At 40.3% G+C, this 23,966-nt stretch overlaps 2 long non-coding RNA genes across 3 annotated transcripts; one reads left to right on the top strand and one right to left on the bottom strand.

Moving 5' to 3' along the window:
* The first annotated feature begins 3,718 nt into the window (after nucleotides 1-3,718).
* LOC308396420 lies at nucleotides 3,719-5,972 on the top strand. 2 transcript variants are annotated; one of them, XR_013971561.1, is made up of 4 exons: nucleotides 3,719-4,061; nucleotides 4,447-4,625; nucleotides 4,847-4,928; nucleotides 5,459-5,972. It is a non-coding gene; the product is annotated as an uncharacterized lncRNA (long non-coding RNA). The 2 variants fall into 2 exon arrangements; XR_013971562.1 differs by having other exon boundaries at nucleotides 3,723-4,061; nucleotides 4,485-4,625.
* Nucleotides 5,765-7,882, bottom strand: LOC308396421. The gene is made up of 2 exons (XR_013971563.1): nucleotides 7,163-7,882; nucleotides 5,765-6,369 (listed from the first exon to the last, which is right to left on the bottom strand). It is a non-coding gene; the product is annotated as an uncharacterized lncRNA (long non-coding RNA).
* Between the last annotated feature and the right edge of the window lie 16,084 nt (nucleotides 7,883-23,966).

The following is a 23,966-nucleotide window of genomic DNA, read 5'->3' as shown; positions in this document are numbered from 1 at the left end:
TGCCATCAAACAAGAGGACAGCCGCATGTAGCTATGATGATGTTTGCTAGTTCACCTTACATGCATTAATGTAATAACGTGGTTAGCCTACTCAACGTAAATTACACACGGACAACATTAAGCGACTCACGCAGAGAAGAACGGCTTCTGCTGCATCATCATCCGTCATCATTTCTGCTACACTGGCAGGGCTAGGGGCCAGGACTCTATTCTTCGGGTTTTTGGGGGATGTTGCTCCGGTCCGATAACTGGCAACCCACCCAACGTGCACAGTGTGAGGTCTCGCAGCAAGCTATCAAATACGGCGCATTTCTCGGCTTTTAAAAAAAAACGCTATGCGTCGCCAGGTGTTTCATCGGATTTGAGGTGTTACCTCCTTTGACAATATCACAGTATCAGCTTAAAGCACTTGTTGCTGCTGAGTTTGCATCTTTTACTGTGAAGTACAGCCAGACTTTTGACCGCTTCGCCTTGGACATTTTTAATCTGTAGCTCTGCTCTAACTGAACGTACGTACCTGGCCCCGCCTACTATCCTGGGAAACGTAAAATGATTGGCTAGAAGTGTATCACAGCTCAGGAAAAAAAAAGCACCGAAATAAAGCACCGAAATGTGCGCTGCTTTTCGGTCTGGTTACTACCGTTTATGTCAGAACCGGTGCCATCATGGCACCGGACACCGGTACCCATCCCTAGTCGTAGCTTTATGTTCATGTTAAATATGCCAACGTTGACCCTGTAATGTAAGATTATATTCAGTTATGTTGATGTAAATTGAATTATTTTTTGCAAAGATCTAATTCAAAAGGACCAATTTTTGAATGTAGACCTAAATCTGTTTTTGCAGTCCAGTCTCTGCAGACAAGAGTCAGTCTTCAGGTTTCTTGTTTGACCTTAATGCTCAAACACATTGGCTGAAGGCGTTTTGTTCTTTATTCTTTTTCCTCTGAGAATCAGAACGACTCTAAAGATTTCGGAAGGTTCAGACTTTATGTTTGTCTGTTATTCTTGTATTAAGCTCCTCAGGGTCTGGAGCGGGTTTTGGTCCATCACGGATGAATCTTTTGGGATGAAATCCTGAAATCCAGCAGCACCAAAAGGAAAGAGCAGAAAGTAAAAGCATGCTGCCCTCTGCTGGAGCTCTTTAGCAGCACACTAAGATCAAACTCACGACCTGCTGATTATTCAAAGTTCTTGTGAAACATTGCCTACATCGGTTGGTGGCACAGTTGGCGTGGGGCACCCACAGTTTTGTTGTACTTGTACAATGACAATAAAGAGATATTCTGTTCAAGAGAAAATTATTCTGGAATCTTTTACATGATTTTCAATTTTTTCAGACCCTGCCTCTGAACATGAGCACCAACTAACAGGAACTGTGGTACAGCATGAGCAAATATGTGAGGGTGGTGCAGGACATGCATGAGAACAGTGAGACAGTCAGAGAGGCTCATATGGTTTGGACATGTGCAGAGGAGGGAGGAAAGGAGGAAGACGTCAGAGGAGATCTATGGATGTGATGAAGGAGGATGCTGGTATAGGGGGAGATATAGGCAGATGATTCAATGAGGAAAAATATTATGAATGACAACAAAGAAATGCATTACATAGAATGACTTCACATAAAAGTGAGACCATAAATGTGTGAAGTGAAGAAGTTTTCTCTGAGGGGTCCTGAAGACAAAAGCTAAAAAAAAAAAAAAAAAAAACACTTTTAGGTTTAAGGCTCAGCTGCTGTGATGCTGCAGACCCAGATGAGCTTTAAAGGCAAACCTTCTAATCATTTCTAACACATGCATGAGACAGTTTGTCTTTGAACAGAGAAGTAGAGAAAGCTAAAGCTGTGTAACCACAGGATGCACAGGGTGTGTACTCTTTCCTGTTTCCTGTGTTCTTGGTTTCGTTTTTGTGAGCTGGTAACAGTTCAGCAAGAACAATGATAAAACCAGCTCAGCAGACACAGCTTCATGTCAGCAGCTTTCATTCCTGAAACACAGGTGTGGTGTTTGAATTCACAACAGCAAACAGCTTGACAGTTTCACATGTTCACTTACACATGACTGGACCCCTCCACAGGCACATATATACATACAGGTCAGTGCTGGAGTGCACTGTTGACACAACAGTGACTGTGAGAGTTTCTAATGTCTAAATTGTGAAGCTTCTCTCGGTGAAGAGTGAAAAATGTAAACCTGCTTGCTTCCAACTTCCTGTGCTGTTAAAGTCTGATTGAGCTGAGAACTGCAGATGAGTCATTCAGTCTCTGTCCTCCATCAGTGTCTGTAACTTCATCAGAACATCTCTGTTCAGAACTTCTCAGAGCTGCAGTTTTTGTGAGGCCCATTTTTAAAAAAATATTACTTTCTGTTCCTCCAAATTAAGGTCGTAACACGTTTCTCGCTCTATCTTCACTTTCCAATGAAGACATGAAATGAACTCAGAAATGACCTTTACAAAAAGGAGTCGTTTTTTATCAGCTTGTTGCAGCTTTATTAATGGATCAATAATGTTAAACATACAAACATTTTTCTATCAAATTTAACACTAAGGTGTTCATTTCATTAAGTTGTGTTTACTCATCAGAGCAGAGGAAACATGTTTTAGACACCACACATACACTGAATACTAATGTCATATATAACTAAAAGCTGGGATCAAAAAGTTCAATATAAAAAAAAGAATAAAAATGATTTGAGTTTGGCTCTCAGCTCTGTCCGAGTCATCATTTCATGCAGAACTGTGACTGCTCCTGGCACTAACAGCATCTTCATTACTGACACTGGATTGACCAATCAAATCTCTTAGCTTAACTGGCCCCTGCCCTACCTTTCCTGTGTGCTCATGCACCTTATTGAAAGAGGTTAGTGTGTGAAAGAGAAAAGGTGGGGCTAAAAAGCTTAGAAAGAATAAGAAACTAGAAATAAACTCAGTAAACTGAGAACATCTGGATTTAGGATTTGTTGAGAAAGTCATGTCCTCTTTCGATGATGCGTCTGAGGGCGTGCAGAATTAGAACATCAGCGCCATCCTTCAGGTCAGATTCTGAGTGGATGTTCTTCACTGGATAGATGTAGACAATGTTGATCCCCGTGTCTGCGCTGAACTTAGTAATCTACATATGAAAATCACAACACTTTAGTTTAGAAGTGAGAGATTGGACCAAACCAAAGCTTGCACTGAAATACTTAAACTAATCCACCTTTTCCTTTAGAGATACGCTTTTGTAGACGTTCCTGATATCTCTGCTGATCTTCGGACATATGGAACTCCAAAGTGTTCAAAATTAAATAAATAAATAGGTCAAGATGAAATAAATAACTATGTGAATAAATAAGACACAGATATGTAATGTGAGAATGATATTGTGAAATCATGGAACACATTTTGAAAACAATGCTCATTATTGTGAAATATATTACATTCTGCTATATAAATTTACTTATTATTGTGAAATATTATTTCATGGTCATTATTTTTCACAATAACAGAGATTATTCCTGAGGCATTTTATTTATTTCCAGCCGTTTATATTCCAAAATGACCTTTTTTCAAAGTCAGTCTTTATTTCAAAATCCCGTTTTTCCCGATGGTCTATTTATTTCATAATGCGACTTTTCAGCAGAATGACTGTCTGTCAATCAAGAAAGACAGGGCGGAGCCAGTTGTGTGATTGGTTGCTCCTTTACTCAGACGTAAGTAATAGCACATGAATTGTCGATTTAGGTTTAATGGTGCAATGCGTCTCCTATGCAGCTGGCAGCAGTATGCAGCTCAAAATAAACTTAAGGCACCGACAAATGCAAAACACTGGGCGCGAATAACGTTACAAGTGTATCAATTCTTGTGAAGGGCATGGCTGCAGGAAACAAGTCCGTTTCTGAGTTACTCAGAGAACTTGCTAACCGCTTAGATTGAACGTCTTCACCTCAGTCTGCGTATTGCAGCAGTGTACTGGAGATGAAGTGGTCCCTGGTCCAAGTTCTCATCACAACCGCACAGTGTTAACGTTAGCAAATGCTAACGCTATCACAGCTAGCTCCACTCCACGAAACGCTGTTCAGGGTAAGTAACGATATGTTATTATTGCTTGGTTAGTCTGTCTGTCTGGCAAAAATGAGCTTTTTAATCAGTTTAGTCACAGATTTTTTTTAATACTGTTTTTTATCATAGCAAAGAATTCTATAAATTAGGTAAGAGAAAATAATTGTCTTCTGGGTTAATGTCTGTATTACTATTTACATTGTTGTAGGTAATAGTTATTCATGACTGTTTTAAAGTGGCTTATCTTCTGTGCTAATATGGAAGACAAGTAATCTATGTGAAAGAAAAGAAAGCAATTTTAGTTCAACGTAGTGATTTTGTAAGTGGGTATAATTTGAAAATGCTTTTACTAGTACAGTGGATGTTCTTTAAATATTTAACATTTAAAGTGTGTGTCACTTTACAGACTCCAACTTCAGTTTTGGTTTGGTCTCACCGTTGTAGGTCATAACACAAACAAGTCGTCAAGTCAAGCAGCTGAGGAAAGGGCTTAAGGAAACCATGGTATGGCCGCTTCTGACAGAAAGATCAGACATCATTCCTCCTTTCTTACCAAGGGAATCAGAGACTGCTCCCTGTTGTGAGGTAAGGTCAGGTCACATCTTTTAACATCTGAATAGTAAAGCTATTTGGTTAATTTATGAAGGATGAACATTAATTGTTGACACAAAACACCAATATACTGTTTTGTATGCTTGGGTTAGTTGAACAGCTGGGTTACATTTAATAAAAATACACCTAATGTTGCTGATGCTCTTAAGACTACAAGATAAGTAAAGCTATAAAATGACTGTGGCCTGCCACAGAAGATGAAGATGAGGAAGAAGAGGAATGCTCCCGAGGATAAATGCAGAGTGGCAGGTTACCTTCGGTCCTTCATTGAAAATGGTAAGTCTGCTGCGATAGGTATTTTGCCATTGGTTTTCTCTGATTATACTTTGGTAAATTACATACAGTCCAGTGATCTTGGGTCATTAACAAAGTACACTATAGTAGAGCTGGGCGATATGAGATTTTTTCATATCACGATATTTATTTTTATTTTTTTTTATAAAAATGACAAGAGCGGTGAGGTCTATCGCAATAGTTTAATTTTTCTATTGAGAAAAAGTTATTTCGCAATACATATCGTTATCGTTCTATCGCCCAGCTCTACGCTATAGTATAATTTTGTTTTGTTATTTGCTCCATGCAATACATAAGTGGTGGCATTATCAGTTGCACTAGAATTGTATGTAGACTACTTTTAGCTTTGTTAACATAAAAATATCTATAAAAGCTACAACAGCAATTTGAGTGGGGCAAAAATGTCTGGTGCCCTGTATGTAAGTGGTCATCTTTTATGGTATTTCTCCATAAAAGATTCAAAATAATGAATATAGGATGTCATTATAGTTTAAAACAATCTTCTGTTGCAGCATCTTGTGCACAACAAAAAGCCCTCATCAAGTTTTGGACAGGATGGGAAGTCTTGCCGAGAAATGACTGTGGAAGTGGTCAACAGCAATCTTCCAAAGTCTTCCACCGGTTTTGAAGTACTACGTCTTCCTGCACACTACTGTACCTATGAGTCATTTCTAATGGACATTCAGGTGTGTCTCAACTCTGACTCAGGTTTTGGTCTGGTTTACGATTGATTCCATAACCACATGGTAAAATTAGACCATTTCTTCTTTCTTGCATCACATTACTGTACTCGGTGTTCAAAGAAACGGACAATCTAGTGAGTTCTAGTTCTTTTTAATACACTTGACAGTGAAAAATACAGAGTACAGGTGTGCATTTATGGCTTTTTTAATATAAACTGATGAAGAGTTCAGATATCAAAATCAGTTGTTCACTGTACATTATAAATTACACAATATGTTTTGTTTATACTCGCTACTGATACAAAAAAAATTTCTAGAAAAAATTATTTGAATTAAGATGTTACACTACTCTACTGTGTTCATTGTATTAAATCTGCTCAGAGTTGACATGTACTGTATATCCAACCAAGAAATGAATATCATTAAAGTGACAGCTGTATAAAACAAATCCTGTTTTATAGCCACTCACTGTTTTGTTGAAAATGAAATTGGTTATGCTGTTTTGAGTCAGTATTAGCTACAAAGCTGTAGAAATTAAAAAAAAAAAAAAAAAAAATCCTCTGACATAGAAACTGATTAAATGTAATAATGTCTTTCTACAAGTGATTTTGAAGTATTGGTAGCACAGCAGGGTCTTGTTCATTCAGTGCATCTGGGAGCTGAATCTCAGGAATGGTGATCTCATTTGATGGGCAGCGATTATGTTGTCCTGTCCAGTCCACACCATAATCCTCATCAACCTGAAAGAGCATGCACATGTTTTAAATCTAAACTGAAGAGGTGTTTCCTGCAGCTGTTCCTAGATGGACTTATTGAGTCTGCCAGGGCCTATGTGAGTTGCTTAGGCATTGGCTACCAACTAATTATTCATTCACCCATTCTAGGTCAGGATTGGTTCTCTTCAGGTATAACAAATTTAACTTTGTTTAAAGTATTGCCATCTATACCTGACAGGTGGGATAAAAGAGAATGGCTTGGGAGACGCACAGCAAATCTCAAAGTTTTCCAATTAATGCTGAAAGAACCAAGGATGTAAATGTATTCTTGTTTTAGCTTTACCGAAGACACCAGAGAAAGTATATCTATAATGCTGCTGAAATAGACAAAACCATTTCAATAAACTCGCTATTTAACATCAACCTTGTTATGCGTTATCAGAGAACAATCAACTGCAAACAGCAATGAAACATTCAACTATGTACTATTTAAAGCACTAATGACCCTGTTGTCTAACAAGATGTGATAAGTAAGTAGACTGTGGAAAGCTGGTGGGTCTACTCTCTGTGTAAAAGGTTCCTACAGGCTCCACTGACCCCAGTCTCCGAGTTAACACACTAACAGCTAACACTGCTAAACGTGTCTCAACGCCGAGATGGCGCCGATAGCTTTAGCCGTAGCTGCCCCACTTAGTTTAGACAGTAACAAAAAAAAGTAAGCGATAATAATTCATTGTCAAACGTCATAATTAAGGTCAACACCTAAACAATGCTGTGTACAGAATCACACAGGTGCTCAATTACAGCATAAACTTACCTTAGACCTTCCTCCGTCATTTTCCTCCTAATTGTGCTCGGAGACACAGAAAACGTATCGGCAATTACCCCGATGGTTATCCCGGACAGCACTAAAGTCCTGAGTGCTGCACCGGGATTTCTAGACGTGGACGGCCAACATTTGAAGACTGTTCTTCCTCGGCGTATTCCAAACGAACACGGTGCTGAATTGATCTTAAACCTTTGACAATGCTGTCATCGATGCGAACATCTTGAAGAGCAATTATCATCCAGACATTTCAGAAACATCTAAACGACTCAAAACAGTATCTACAGGTAAATGATCCCTCTCTATCTGATTTGCTTAAATGAGCAGAACTGGCTGAAGTTCACACCAGTCCGCCATCCTCCGTGACTTTTGACCTAGCACGCTGTTGCTAGCTGTAGCAGCCGTCCGCGGAGCCGGTATCCAGGAAAACTAGTCGATGGTAAACGATAAGCCAATAGGTGCAAAGGTCCAGCCCACTTACATTGATTGACAGACAAAGTCATTCTGCTGAAAAGTCGCATTATGAAATAAATAGACCATCGGGAAAAACGGGATTTTGAAATAAAGACTGACTTTGAAAAAAGGTCATTTTGGAATATAAACGGCTGGAAATAAATAAAATGCCTCAGGAATAATCTCTGTTATTGTGAAAAATAATGACCATGAAATAATATTTCACAATAATAAGTAAATTTATATAGCAGAATGCAATATATTTCACAATAATGAGCATTGTTTTCAAAATGTGTTCCATGATTTCACAATATCATTCTCACATTACATATCTGTGTCTTATTTATTCACATAGTTATTTATTTCATCTTGACCTATTTATTTATTTAATTTTGAACACTTTGGAGTTCCATACGGACAGGCCTCATCAACTTTGGTGAAAAGGACTATTTGTGGGACCTCTGAGGAAACACAAAACATAAATATGGGTCGAGAAAAAACCGTGTGTTTAAATGATGTTTTTACAACAGCGAGTACAGGAGCTGCCTGACGTGCAGTGGAGACTGTGAAAGCCCTGTGACCTCTGAGTGAAAGAGTAAAAGCATCTGGTCTGCTGATCTGAGAGAGCGAGGCGGGACGTACGGGTGCAGTAGGTGAAATGGGCCACAACCATTAAAGATAAATAAAAGGATGGTAAATGGCCTGTATTTGTATAGCGCTTTTCTAGTCCCTAAGGACCCCAAAGCGCTTTACACAACCTGTCATCCACCCACACATTCACACACTGGTGATGGCAAGCTACAATGTAGCCACAGCCACCCTGGGGCGCACTGACAGAGGCGAGGCTGCCGGACACTGGCGCCACCGGGCCCTCTGACCACCACCAGTAGGCAACGGGTGAAGTGTCTTGCCCAAGGACACAACGACCAAGACTGTCCAAGCCGGGGCTCGAACCGGCAACCTTCCGATTACAAGGCGAACTCCCAACTCTTGAGCCACGATCGCCCCATAAATAAAAGGATCTTAAAATGGATTTGGAAACAAACTGGAAGCCAGTGAAATGAGGCTGAAACTGGACTGAGGACTGAGTGGAGGCCTGGCTGAACCCGATAAAAAGCTCATTGCAGTAATCAAGATGGTTATAAAAGCATGTATTAATGTTTCGAGGTCACATGGTGGACAGAAGATGATTTTTCACAGCTGCCTCAACTGAAAAAAAAACAGAATATTCCTGCTGTGCTTTCACGAACGTCGAGTGTCAGAGCAGAATCCATTTTCATCCTGGAATTCGTGACAATGAATTTCTCATGTAGGGCCAGAGAGGAAAGCTCAGCTCATGACCCATGAATACCTGTTATTAATCTCTGGCTCTCTTCTACAGCATGATTTTGTCCTGTCTTCCTTCTCTCACCCTAACCGGTCACAGCAGATGGCCGCCGCTTCCTGAGCCTTGTTCTGCTGGAGGTTTTTTCCTGCTAAAAGAGAGTTTTTCCTTCCCACTGTTGCTCATAGGAGGTCATATGATTGTTGGGCTTTTTCTCAGTATGTATTATTGTGAGTTCTACCTTACAATATAAAGTGCCTTGAGGCGACTGTTGTTGTGAATTGGCGTTGTATAAATAAAATTGAATTGAATGTTTTATAAATTTACTTCTAATTTCTATCTCTGACATGCAGAACATAGGATTAGATCCGTGTTAGTGCAGCATGACATTCAAACAGGGATGAGCTCTCCTGGAGGTCTCATCACTGTTTTACCTGAAGTTTCACTCAGAGTGAGCGTGAGCTGAGAGCAAACACAGGGTTGCTCAATGACTGCAGATCACTTCACTTCCACTGGTGTCACTAAAAACACTGATAATCCTGATTCTGTTTAAGGTGCTCTTACCCATTTCATCTGCTTCATCTCTGATGTCCTCGATTACCTCCATGTCCTCTTGCTTCATGTTAGGTATAGTGCTGGCATCAACGACAAAAACCAGAATGTGCACTTTGTCGCTGTCTGAAGGACTGCTGTTGTAGTGTGGGTCATCTTTGGACAGTTTACGTTCAGGATTGAACTGAAAAACAAACTGAATGTATCGATGTGTGACCAAATGAATGAATTCTTTAAACTCAATATCAGAAATACAGCAACTGTACCCTGTAACCTTCTTTGATGTGTCCCTTCAGGGCCCGTTTGACGTCCTTCACATGCAACTGTCTGATTTTTCTGCTGCTGGCGTTCAGTCCCGCCATGTCATTCAAGACAAAAGGGTAATAGCAGTTTGAGTCTCCCTTTTGGATCTTGAAGGCTTTATACTGTGGACCAGAATATCAGAGTCATTGAGTGTGGAGTAGTGCTGACCTGTAAGTCTTATTTTCATCATGACTGCAACAAAAACATTACCAACAATGTCCTGTAAGTTCACCTCAGCTAAAGGAGTCCCAGAAATGGACCTCTGCATGTGTTCGTGCAGTTGCTGGGTGCCTTTTTTACATTCTTTCTCTTTGGCTCTCGGAGGAGGCAGACACACTTTTTCTCCTCTCCCTTATCTTCCCTGCTTATGTCCTTGTCTAGTCTCGTGTTTTTTGTATTACTTTCCCTGGAACACTCTCTCACAGTCTGTTTCTAAAACCTAAAGAGAATTATGGATTTGATCAACTGGTCTCTGAATGCTATTGACACCCTTTTCTCAACGAGAAGTCTGGGCTCGGGAGAGCCCGAGTGCCCTGGAGGGACTTTCCCTGCCGGATACACGATGGACGGGTGGCAGGAATGGAGGGTCGTGTGCCTGGCGGGACTGTCGATCGAGGACGCTGAAGATATCTACCTATTCGGAACCATGATAACAGGGTTCTTGCTGATCTGAGCTGGCTTGGCTCTGACTTATCGGAGAATTAAGAAAGCGGAACCGGCTGTTCAAAACCCCCCAAGGCTGCCCACTGGGATTGAAACGATGGGACGAGGCGCGACTTCTGAGAACGGGCTCGAAAGCAGCATGGTTAAGACCTTGGAGACGTTTACAGCTGCCGTAAATACTCAGAATAACACCTCTGAACATATATTGGGATAGATCAAGGAGAGGCCTGCTCAAAATAACAGCCTTGAGCGAAAGTTGGATTACATTGCAGAACAGCTCACTGCAGTTGTGAGTTCTCAGATTCGGCTGTTTGGGCAAAAGAATGAAAACACCAGCAAGTTTGATACCATCATCGGGAAGCTCGCGGTTCTCCAACGGGAGATTGAGAGACCAGTGTCGGAGTGTTAAAGAACAGCTTTGAAATTCTCATGAGTTGTCACAAAAGAAAAATTACCATCATAATGCGGCTACCCCTTCGGCGCCAGCTGTGGGCTCAAGGCTGGAGCCGAACAAAAACTCCCTGATAACGACTGTGTTGAGTCTGTTCCTTCCCATTCCCTACAAGGCCACCTGGGTTGGCTGGAAGACTGTTTACTTAGCCTGGCGGGGCGAAGGACACTGTCTCAGCTGAACTATGGACACGCACACACATACATATACTGATACTGATAAGCACTCACTGACGCATCACCCTCCCTACCCCGGATCCAACGCCACCTCCAACGCTTACCTCCCCTCTGATGTGGACATCGGGTCAGCTGGAGGCGCAGTCGAAAGATTGCAGCGGTCCCAGATCAGATGGACACACTGGAACTCTTTCCCATGTTGCTGTCTGTGTTTATTGTGCTATGGTGTGTTGATATCTGTGCATTCCTGCATTATCCTTCTGTGTTACACATTTCGATGTTTTTTTTTCCCTCGCTACCTAGCCTGACCTGTCTCCCCAATGTGATGTTTGTGTATTGTATGTACGGTCGGCAAGGTCTGTCATCTCGGTTGTGGGCAAAAGACCTGCAACTGACAAATGACAGCTATCTCTCATCTCATTTTTTAAAAATCATTTTGGTTTAAAATATGCAATAAAAACAAAATATATTCATTTACTTCGTTTTGGAACATTTTTTAATGGAATTATCTGACCTAGGTTATTATACACAACTAAAGCTGAAGTGAAACATCAAAACAAGTTTTGTGAAAAAACGTTTCAATCATTGATTGATGAATATAAATGATTAACACTTCCATTTTTGAAAGCATTCTTTGTTTACAGCATTTTTTCCTCACCTGCCTAAAACTTTTGCACAGTACTGAACATCACCCAGTGCTCCTCCCTCTTTTTGATGTACAGACTCACCACAGCCATTTCTCTCCATAACACTCAACCTACTCAGCACCTCCTCATCACCCATGTTCACTCCAGTCACCACTACCTATTCCTGGGGAAATCTCTACCACTTCATCTGATTTATTCTGGAATTCTTCTTAAGAAATCAGCTGACTATGAGAGAGTAAAGTGGGAAGCACTGACTACTTTTTTATTGAATGAGCCATCGCTGACAGCAACATCAATTTTTTTTTAAAACTCCGTACAGACTTTTAAACAATGGAAAAAAAGAACAATTTCTTACTCAGTCTTATCACCACAATCATGCTTCATACCTTTTTTGTGCAAGATGAATGGGAGGTGCTTCGGACAGGAGACCTGTCTGCATGCTCTGTTCTGTAGGACACTTTTAACAGAGTTGATGAAACTGGACTTTCCAGCTCCAACTGGGCCTTGTAGAAGAATCCTGAGCTGCTGTTCTTTAGTCTGAGGCTTGTAGCTGTTCACATACTGTAGATCGTCCTCTTTATTTCTGCTCAGAGGAGACAACAAAACATTACATCACATTCTGGACACTGAACAAGTGATGGGCTGAAACAGGAAGTGATAATCAACAATAACAAATGTTTCTCAGAGGCCTGTAAATGCTTACCCCCAGTTAAAGTGCTTCCTCCATGGTGCATCAAGCGCTGACAACAGATGTTAAAGAAAGAATGACATCATTGGACAATAACTGATGTTCACTGGATGGAAAATAGCAGCTCTGACCAAACTTACATTTTACTGGAGGAGCTCTTGAAAACAATCCTCCCATAACTGGAACATAAAGCATTTATTTTTAGATTTAAAGGAATTATTTAATGTTTGCCTTAAATCAAAATAAATGACCAACAGCAAACAGACATCTGAAGGAGCGTACCTTTGCTGTGCTGATCTCTCTCCCCTCACTGAGATGTAGACAGTCTGCAGCCCAAATACCAAAGTGTGAAGTTACAGTCACCACATCCTAAAGCTCTTTTAACTTTCACTTTTCTTTCTTATGAAACAAGATTTTGAAACTGTACCTATAAAATCACTGGACACTTTATTAGGTACACCTTTCACACCCCCTTCTGCCTTAACTCTTTGTGGCACAGATTGATAAACAGTCTTTTTTCTTTTTTAGTAGTGTTTGAGGTATTAAGGTTTTTTTCCGTGTTAATCTTGACTCCAGTAAGAGTTTGACTCTGTGCCTTGTTCTTGTTTTGAACTCTTAGTTAACAGATTCAGCTTCTAGTTAGGTTTTCTAGTACTTAGAGTTTAGATCACTGTTGCATTAAAAGAATGTAAAGAGGAAAACAATGAATTGGGACATAGCAATGGTGTATGTATGCTGCAGCTCTCGGTTAGCTCCACACATGGAGAAAGTAATATTCAAAATTAGATTAACAGAAGAAACACGTAAGGAAGAAGATAGAGAATAAGATACTAAGGCCATAAAGGACTATTTAACCCCTCCTGGATGTCCGCTCACAAGGTTTGTGTACTTTAAATGTTTTTTTTTCTGTGATTAATAACTTTTTTATTGATTGACACAAAGTACAAGAATGCATTTCGATGTTATGTTTTTTTTATTATTATTTTCTTCCGTTAGCAGTTCTCATTGGTTGTCAAGACCAGAATAAACCTTGTTTTATTACTCTACATCTTGCCTACGTCAGTCCTTGAGGGTGCTACAGAATAGAATAGAATGTCTTTATTGGCATTGTCACAGGTACAACGAAATTGAAAGTGGTTTCCGATTAGTGCATCATCCATAAAATAAAAAGTTGTATTAAAATCAAAAATAAACATTTTAAAGTGCTAATAAGAATAATATACCTAGACAATGGCCTGAGCCCACATGCACAAAGACATCATACACCTCATTCATTTCACTAACAGTATAAACAGACGTTCACATACATTCACACACACATACCTCAGCCAGTGCATAGATCATTTCAAGAGCAGCGTGATGACCATTATTTTGTAGCAGCATTAAGACATGTTATTGCAGTTGGGTAAAAGCTGTGTTTGAGTCTATTTGTCCTTACACTGAGTGCTCTGTACCATCTGCCAGAGGCCAACAGTTCAAATAGGGAGTGGGCAGGATGTGAGGTATCTTTTATAATGTTCTGGGCTTTTTTAAGACAGCGGTTACTGTGTAGATCTTCCAGCGTGGGGAGAGGGCACCCAATGATCCTTTAGGCAGTGTTAATGACCCTCTGGAGTGCTTTCCTCTGAGCGACTGTGCAGCTAGTGTACCAGATGGTTAGAGTTTAACAGCTTCCGGTATGATGGCGCCTGTGTTTGGCTTTGCCGCTGCCGGCTGCAGTTTGTCTTGCTCTGCTCTAGTGCAGTTTTGTTTCGGCCTTTCTGTTCTCCTTTTTTGTCACTGATGTGTTGGCTCCCTTAGTCTATGATCGCCTGATGCTCCAATCTATTCGATCCTCTATGGATGGTCTGGATACCTTATCCTCCTGCGACGGCATTTTCCATCCTCCGCTGCCGGTGTATGGATCTTCATCAGACGTCACCAGTGGTACATTTTTGGGACAGCGCGATGGTGACTACTCATCCCTCATTGAACTTTGCCCAGGCGGGTACTCCTTCATCAGTCAGCCTTGGATGTCCGGCCGAGGAGGAGGTCTCGCTGCGGTGTTTGAAAGCCGGTTTCACTGTTGCTCAGTAATGGTCGAACATTTTTCATCGTTTGAATTACAGCTGGTTAAAATTGGAAATAAAGATTTAGTGTGCTGTAATGTATCATCCACCTGGCCTAAATGGTCAACTTTTAAACAGTTCAGTGACTTTTTATCCTCCATCTTGAAGCTGTAGTCGGGGATTTTAATATACACAGTGATGATGACTCTGACCTCTTTCACAGAGGTCATGGATTCTTTTCATTTTACACAGCATGTGTCTGGCCCCACACACACACCAAAGGACACACACTGGACCTTGCTTTTACCTTAGGTTTAACCATTGATTTTATTAGTTCTGAGGACATTTTTATTTCGGACCATTGTTGTATTCTTTTTAACTTGTCTTTACATCTGTCCCTATCTCCTGTTCGATATGTGGTTAGCTCTCGCATCCTAAATTCCTCTATTGCTGCTAAATTTTCTGATGTTTTTAATTTTGCTTTACCTTTCTTTAATGATGTTGCTCTATTAACATTTTTTTTAATAATCATTGTCTTTCTATCTTAGACAATGTTGGTCCTGTCAAAACCAGACTAGCTCCTGTTTCACAGATGTCCCCCTGGATAAATGACAGCATTTGTTGTTTAAAGCGTTCCTGTTGTAAAGTTGAGCATTTGTGGAGGAAAACTCGTTTATATGTTCATCTCTTTCATTTAAAGGACCTTTTAGTTTCTTTTAACACTTCAGTTCGAGATGTGAGGGCTGCCTATTTCTCAGACCTAGTCTCAAAGAGCAGAGGTAACCCCAAGGTACTATTTGACACCATTAGTGATATTGTTGCTCCTGCTCAATCTGCTGTCCCAATTTCATCAAATGAAGATTGTGAAAACTCTTTTTCTGTCTTTGTTGAAAAAGTTAGCAATGTGAGGAACAATATCTCTCCTTCTGTGTACCTGTTGTCTGCTCCAAATTCACTTAGGCCTGTTATTTTAGGAAGTTTTTTAACAGTGCTTTACCTGGGCTGGTCAAATTAGTTGATTCGATGAAATCATCCTCCTGCCCTCTTGATATTTTACCTGGATCTTTGTTTAAAAATGTCCTTCAGTCTATTGGTCCCTGTGTGCTTACAATTATCAATGTTTCATTGGTTTCTGGTCAGGTCCCTGATTATTATAAGAATGCTGTCATTCACCCACTGTTAAAACCCCTTAAACTTGACGCTTCTCTGCTTAGCAGTTATAAACCAATTTCAAAACTAACATTGATCCCAAAGCAGACTGTACTTCCTCAGGAGCAGCACAGCACAGAAGGACTCATCCAGGCTGGAAAAACGAATCAGGAAGGCTGGCTCTGTGGTCGGCATGAAGCTGGACACTTTGGTGACAGTGGCAGAGAAAAGGACATTAAAGAAACTGCTGGACATTATAGACAATGCTGGGCATCCTCTGCACACGGTGGTAAATAATCAGAGGAGCCTGTTCAGCGACAGGTTGCTTCTCCCAAAGACAAGAACCAACAGGCTTAAAAACCCCTTTGTCTCACACGCCATCAAACTCCTCGTTGGAGGGGAGAGGGAGGGGAAACAGGAGGACAAAGGAGGGCGGGAACAACTGAGCTGTAGTGCTTTCTTTTTTTTCAACTGTGCAATATTTGCAATATTTTTTTTATATTCGACCTTTTTTGTGGGGCAAATAATATTGACACCAGTCATTTTGTGTTTTTCTGAAATTATTCTGTTATTGTGTACAAAATATTAAAAAACATGAAGCTATAGGGAAATCCTCTAGTTGAAAATCCCATTTAAAAAAAGCACTTGGGACAATTGTGTTGGTGACAGCTTTTGTTATAATATCAATAATATTTATATGAATATGGGATACTGTTACATGTTTGCATAGACTTTTGTGGAATATGGAGACACCCCTGCATTATAGCAAAGTGAGACTCATTTTTTAGGGTTGGTGGAGATGAGTGTGAAGATCCAAACAATCCCTGTCAGTGATGGAGAAGCTTTGATGAAAATATTTGGTAAAAAGTTCACCAGCATGAAGGAAATGAAGTTTCAAACTTTCCTTAGGAGGAGCCCAGCACGCCTGCTTAAAGAAAAGTAAGTGTGGCGATGTGGATGCTTGCAGCGACTGCTGTATAAAGGCCATCCTGCTACACATGAAACACATCAGAGTCATAATTGTTATTTTAGTCACGTGTTTGTTTATTATCCTTATTGTTTTATCTGGGACTGTTTGCAGACATCTCAGAGAGAGGAGACACCAGCATCTGAACAGAGACTCAAACCAGCAACCTGCAGCTCCCTGCTTGGCTGCTCCAGTTTTCTCCTCACTCATGTTGCCCACCAGTGATTTCTAGCTGCCCACCCACACAGCAGGCTAGAATATGCGCTGAGCCTCAGCACCCAATACTTGGACATGTTTTCTTTATCAAATAATGAACCAGACCCCAAAAAGTAAACAGCTGTTATTGCTAGGCAACGGGAGCAGCTTTTGGTGATGCAGCACCTGACCATGTGGGCGGAGCATGCATGAAATGGAATGTTTAGTAGAACTGTGCAACACAAGCACTTAGTTATAGCATTTTTCATTGTATTCAGACACAGCTAGAGACACATCTACAGCAGCATCTCTGTGCAGGACAAACAACAGTTGACGAAAAAACATCGAAAACTTCACTTCACTCCTCTACAATACGTTGGTGCCTTTGTTTAAAAGGCCAAAATGAATCAAGGGAGATCGAGAAGAGGATCGGCGAGTGCTTCACCATACAATACAGTACAGCTGATTAACATGCAAGAAGAATTTCAAATGATACAGGCTGAAAATGTCAAATTTAAAGAAGAGGCAGAAAAATCAAGAGGAGAAGCTAAAAATTCACAGTTTGAAACTGAAGTAGTATTGCAGGAATTACTGCATGTGGGTCTAAAACTTAAAGGAGAGAAAATGGGAAAACAACAGGCAGAAAACAAGAATGAAAACATGAAGAAAGAACTGTTGGAAGCTCAAAAAGCATTGGAGGAAGAGAAAACCACAGCACAAGAAGCCAAAAATAAATATCAAACTGCAAAGAAGGAGGCAGGAAATGTGATACAGGAATTACAGGAGGTGCAGGAAGCTTTTGAAGAGGAAAGAAGGAAAATGCAGTTGGCAACACAAGAAGCTGCAAATGTAATGGCTGAAGCCGAAATACTAAGGAAGGAATTACTGCATGTAAAGCAACAACTTGAAGAGGAGAAAAAACGTAAACATGAGGCAGAAAATGAGATTGAAAAATATGAAGAAAGAATTGTTGGAAGCTCAAAAAGTGTTGGAGGAAGAGAAAATGAAAATACAGGAAGCAAAGAAAGAAATGGAAGATACAAAGAGTTACACTCAAAACATGAAGAAGGAACTGATGAAAGTGCAAGAAGAACTTGCAGAAGAGAAAATTGAGGTGAAGGTATTCAAGAAAGAAATGACCGGCTCTGCGGTGACCAAGAAAGACTGCAAAGACGCACTTAAAGAAATACGAAAGCACAAAAAGAGCTCCTCAAACAGAAAGTGAAACTGGCCAAACAGCAGCTGAAAGAAAAATTTAAAAATGCCAAAGAGCAACTCAACAAAACCTTAAAAGAACTGAAGGCAAAAGAAAAAGAAAAGAAAGCCGAGGACAGGAGGGGATTCTGGAGCAGACTGCTGAGAAAGAACTGACCCAGCAGCATCGAGTTTGAGGACATCAATAGTTTCTTCCCCCTCTCTCCACCTTTCTTTCACCCCATCCTTCTTGGGATGTTTGTTTGTTTTTTAAAAACTCTAATCTAAATACATGTACTGAAATACACTAATAAAATTGCCATAACTTGACCTCATGTTGCCTGCTTCTTTTCTTGTGTGTCTGTGGATGTAAAACAGTAACACACTTCCTGCTCTGTGTGTCTTTAATTGTAAATAAATGCAATATGTTTTCATTTTAAAATGCAGTGCAAAAAACTTCTGCTCTAAATCTTTTTTTTTTGCAAAAAGCTTTTTTTGCCTGTTGTGGAAGTTTTCCATTTAAATAAAGCCTGCAGACGAGCGGTGAGCGGTAGCTAACATTCTTTAATCAAAACACACAAAGACAACAGACAACCAAGCTTGATGAAGTCCCTGCATGACCGCGGGACAGACGGTCAGCAGAGTCTCCCTGAGCCTAGCATGGCTCTCAGTTAAATACCTTCTCCAGGAACAAAAGGCAGTACACAGCTGTTTCACACCTTAAGGTTCACACTCCCTTGCTACCTATCAGAGTCCTAAAGAGACAAAAGATTCTTCCTGTGGAGTTGTCTGCTTCCCCCAACTTCCCTACTAGACCCCCACCATTTGTCTTACTGTATGAGTGTGAGACATGTTAAAATCCAGTGGCACGAAGGCATTATACAATAAAATAATGTGATTAATACATAAGTAAAAGAAATTCCTATACAGTCCCACCCTTTGATTCTTAAATCAAAGAATCACATTAATACCAGAATTTCTTTCCTGACATTCTGTATATCACATCAACATTATTGTACACTTAAAGGAGTTTCACACTGTGTATCCTCACTTCACTGTTCTCTCACCACCCTTTGTTCATCTTTAATCTTCCCCACAATCTAAGCTCTCACATGCAAATGGCAACAACAATGATACAGAGGAAAGGCCTTCTCCAGAGTGTCAAAGTACTTTGCATGGCAAAGTGAAACAGCATTAGGTGGTCATTCCCAGTCACGGTCATGGCTCCTGGTGTCTGTGCCATTTACAGAGTCATAATTCCAACTCTGATCTCCCTTTGCGGTGTCTCTTTTGGAGCTTGGCCTGCTCTTCTTCATCCCTCAGTTTCTGCTCCAACGCCGCGGACGAGCACGTCGTACACCTTAGTTGTCTTCCTCAACGTCAACACCGAATCTCTTTCACTTTATTTTAAGATTTTGCTGTTCACAATCTCATGACAATCTCCTGGAAGCCCAGTGGTGCAGCCCACTGTCGTTTGTCAGTTGTCCTGGAGATGGTCCCTGCTTCTCACGGGTCCTCTTGAAGCCTTCTCTCCTGCATCTGCACCTCACTCAATCCTTCCAGATCCCTCATGTCACGGTCTCTGCAATTTAAAAATGAAAGCTTCCCCGGAAAACCCTCTTTTGCCCTATGTCAGCTTATGTCAATTAGACATGAACAATAAAGTTGTGCATTGTTTCTTAAAAATTCCCAGAGCTTTTCCCCTGGAGTAGCTTCACTCCAAGCCCTGTAACCCTGTCATAAGAAAAAAAACATTAGCCAGCAGTGTGTCCTGCTGTAAATCATGTGATTAGATCCCACGATTAACCCTCTGCTGTGGAAAAAGTGATGTAGATGTTAGCGCAGCGCATCTGTATGCACACTTTCTCACAGTGACATTTGCATTGTAAACAATAAAAGGTCATAATAACACACCGCTGGTAAATTCACAAAGACACAGAAAGTGGCATTTAAAAGGTTAAGTCAGCACAGCCCAAAGGCCCATGCAACCTGTTGCTGTCACCTTTCTGCACCAGTAAAAAGAAACATACATACATACATCCACCCTTTTGTCACTGTCTAGGTGGAGGTGCAATCTTGCATACTGGTGTCAAGTCAGTCAAGCATTTGTCAGTCCAGTCAGTCCCCATTTTTTATTTGCTGACAGTAGAACCTCTTGTGACGCAATAAGTTTCTACTGCCAGCAATGACGCCATTTCAAAAAAGAAAACAAAAAGAATTTAGACTGGATTACCTCGCTGAATCCTTTTTGACAGGGACTTGTTTCCTGATTGTCCCAAATAAGTGGCTTTCTCCCAAGCCCATTTTAATTTTGGAGAAGCTCACTTGCGATTGTTCAACATGTTGTGTAGCGCTTTTGATTCCGATCTTGCAGGCCTGCTTGAAAAAGAGAAAATTGCCAAACAAAAAAGATCTCAGTGCACTGTTAAAATCAAAAAATATGAAGGCCTCTTTTTAGAAGTTGTCTAAGCATACTCTCTTAGAATGATAGATCAAAACAAAACTAATTGGCAGGTTCAAAGTGGTACCAAAAGAAAATGCATCAGCCAAGTAAATCCCCAAAACGTTCATCCACCAGTCACACACCTCACACAACAGCAATATTCTACTAGATGATGAGTTTCTTCCCATGTACCCAGATGTGTGCCATGATGAGACCTCCCTCACACATCAGAAACAAGAAACTCAATAATCTATTAGTCTCCACTCTTCTGACCCCCCTGCAACATTCTGTTCACCCCTGCTATGATTCAATCATCCTTCCCCAAAAACAATACTAGTTCACTAGTCTATGTATCACTTCTTAACAGGGACGTGCAGGGGGGGGGGGGGGGGGGGGCTAGAGGGGCTTGAGCACCCGCCCCTTTCCTGATGAGTGCCCAAAGTGCCCTTTTGTTGAGGCAACTTTTAAATTTTTTTTATTTATTTATTTATTTATTTATTTATTTATTTATTTATTTTATGTGTGTGTGCGTGCGGAGTCCTGTCTGTGCCCCTCAACAATAATATTTAACTATTAATCATAGTTTTGCTAAATAAAAGGATCTGGCTTGCATCAGTCACATGATCACATTTAACCAATGATCGCCCTCGACGGCAGAACGCGCTGGTTACGAGCTCACAAAGAGCACGCGCATTTTTTGCGGTCCGGAGCTGTAGGAGAAACACAAGTTAACTCAGAGACACAGACTGATGCGACAAAACCAGTAAGTAGGTGTACAGCGTACACTGTAGTGTGTAGCACCCAGGAGTATTAGCTTATTACGTACACGTTGGTAAGTTGTCTTGTTGCAACTGACGCACTGAAACAAACGAGCGTGCTGTGTGTGCAACAGCGCGACAAACATTACCTGTCCTTTTATTAACTGCACAAGTAGTGCTGGTCATAGCTGCTGGCTACCTGTGTAAGGCTGTCATGGGTCTGTAGCTCTGTCACCGTTTTAGGGAACATATTTAGTTTTAAAGTAAGTTTCTGGGCATTTCCTGCCTTTCTGGAGGGATTATATTTCACTAAAAAACGATCTAATATGCATGTCCACATAATAATAATTATAATTATAATATATTAAAAAACACACGCTGTATTTTAAAGAACATACATTAAGAAGCAGATTATATTAGATTTATATTTTAAATAAGACAAATTTGGATTTTACAGCAGTAAAATGATTGTATCTCTACAGTTTAAAAATGTAATAAGCTTTGCCCTGCACAGAGTGGATAGTGAAACAAATGGAATCATCATAAATACATTATTTCATATTTATTACTTCCCCCTCCTCATTGCTTTATTATTGTAGCTCTAGTAATAAATAATAATGTAAGGATGCCCATAGTATATACAGTATTCTGAAGGTGGTCTAAAATGTCACTGTGTGTGCATGTGTGTGTTTTATTTAGCTGGATTTAAAAAAATAGTACTCATGATATAACATTGTGCAGACATGGCTTGTAAGGACATGAGGAGGAAACAGTAGGAGCTGTGTGAGGCTACTAAAGGCAGTGCTATAACATTTTTCTGACATCATTTGATTATAGATTAAGTGCAAGAGTTGTTAGGTGTGGATAATTAGATTATAGTTTATTGCAATAGCAAGTTGTGCCTTGTTCTCAGATAGACAGCAAGTGGAGAGTGATATATGAAATGATGGGAAGGAAGAAGAGAAGCAAAGAGTGATTCACAGGCAGAGCCTGAATTATTTCTCACAGTTTTTCGTTGCCTTATGGTTCCAAGCGCTGTCACCAATCTTTGCATTTTGTTATTATCTCATGACACTTGTTTAATCAGCTACCATCTCTCCTGTGGACTTTTTAATGTCTACAGTCTCAGATCAACACAGCCCTGCCCTTCCCATATTAGATTCTTGATGAATGTGTGTTGTTGTTATTCAGCCTGGTTCAATGCACGTCCCTGCTTCTTAACCTACTAAGTGAACCGGACAAGATGATGGTAACAGAAATGCATGCTTAAAAATACTGTTTGATCTTCATGAGCTTCATTGCATGTGTGTTTGTGTTAGTAGGATTAATGCATTTTTCTGTTTGTGTAATTTTTGTGTACCTCTCCTCTTCGCAGTGGTCCAGACACTTTTCAATTCTCCACGTAAGGCAGTCGTTTTTTCTTCCCAGTTTCCTAAACCCAAATTTCATTTCCCACACTAAAACAGCCTTCCTCCATGTCCTCCCCTTGTCACGGCTGGGGGCAGTTGTGTGGTGTATTGAAAAAAGGATCCAAAATGCAGGTACTGGCTGGGGTGCGAGTGAGTGTTTATTTACAGCGGTGAGAAGGTGACAAAACAGGAAGAGCAGAGCGGGGAGTAAACAAACCTAAACTGGGAAAACTAAAGAACAAAACTTAAACCAGACACTCACGGGAGGAGGCGCAAAATGCACAAAGAGAGATGGCAGAGAGACACAGAATGAATACCGGGTAACAGAATAATGCACACTGACATGGAACTAAACAGACAACGCAACAGAGAGCACAGGAAAACACAGGGCTTAAATACACGGGGAGTAATCAGGGAATGGGCCACAGGAGGGAGACACAGCTGGGAGCAATTAGGCTAACGAGACAGGGGAGAGGTAAAACTGAACACACTGACATGAGACATGAACTTTCAGAATAAAACAGGAAACTAACAGACACAGAGAACCAGACAGGACACTGAACTTGACAGGCAGACTCATGAGCAGACACAATAACCCCATGGACAGACAGAGGGAACACAGAGAAGTGGGAGCAGGCAGGCAAAGAACAGAAACCTAACAAATGGCAAAATCACAACAGAATACACACTCGGAATGAACAAAAGCATAAGGAAACACAAAACACTGAGTCCTCAGACTCAGGACCATGACACCCCTGCTCCTTCCACTGTGCTATACACATTTAGAAACCACAAGGGTCTGGTGTAAGTTACGGTGGCTTGGAAATGCAAAGCGCAACAAATTAAAAATCTGCAACAAATTAAAAATCCGCAACAAATTTAAAAAAACACAACAAATTAAAAATCCGCAACAAATTAAAAATCCACAACAAATTAAAAAACCGCAAAAATTAAAAAACCGCAACAAATTAAAAAACCACAACAAATTAAAAATCCACAACAAATTAAAAATCTGCAACAAATTAAAAATCCACAACAAATTAAAGAACCGCAACAAATTAAAAATCCACAACAAATTAAAGAACCGCAACAAATTAAAAATCCACAACAAATTAAAGAACCGCAACAAATTAAAAATCCACAACAAATTAAAAATCTGCAACAAATTAAAAATCCACAACAAATTAAAAATCCACAACAAATTAAAAATCTGCAACAAATTAAAAATCCACAACAAATTAAAGAACCGCAACAAATTAAAAATCCACAACAAATTAAAAAAGCGCAACAAATTAAAAATCCTTGACGGAAAGGGATTGTCTCAAATACCGGAAGTGACAAAACGATTAACCTAATAGGGCTTTTGGAGAGTAAT

Source organism: Rhamphochromis sp. 'chilingali' (genome assembly GCF_963969265.1).
Source record: "Rhamphochromis sp. 'chilingali' genome assembly, chromosome: 5".
Lineage (NCBI taxonomy): Eukaryota > Metazoa > Chordata > Actinopteri > Cichliformes > Cichlidae > Rhamphochromis > Rhamphochromis sp. 'chilingali'.
Note: the sequence above shows the minus strand (reverse complement) of the source record. Positions and strands in the feature narration are given on the sequence as shown.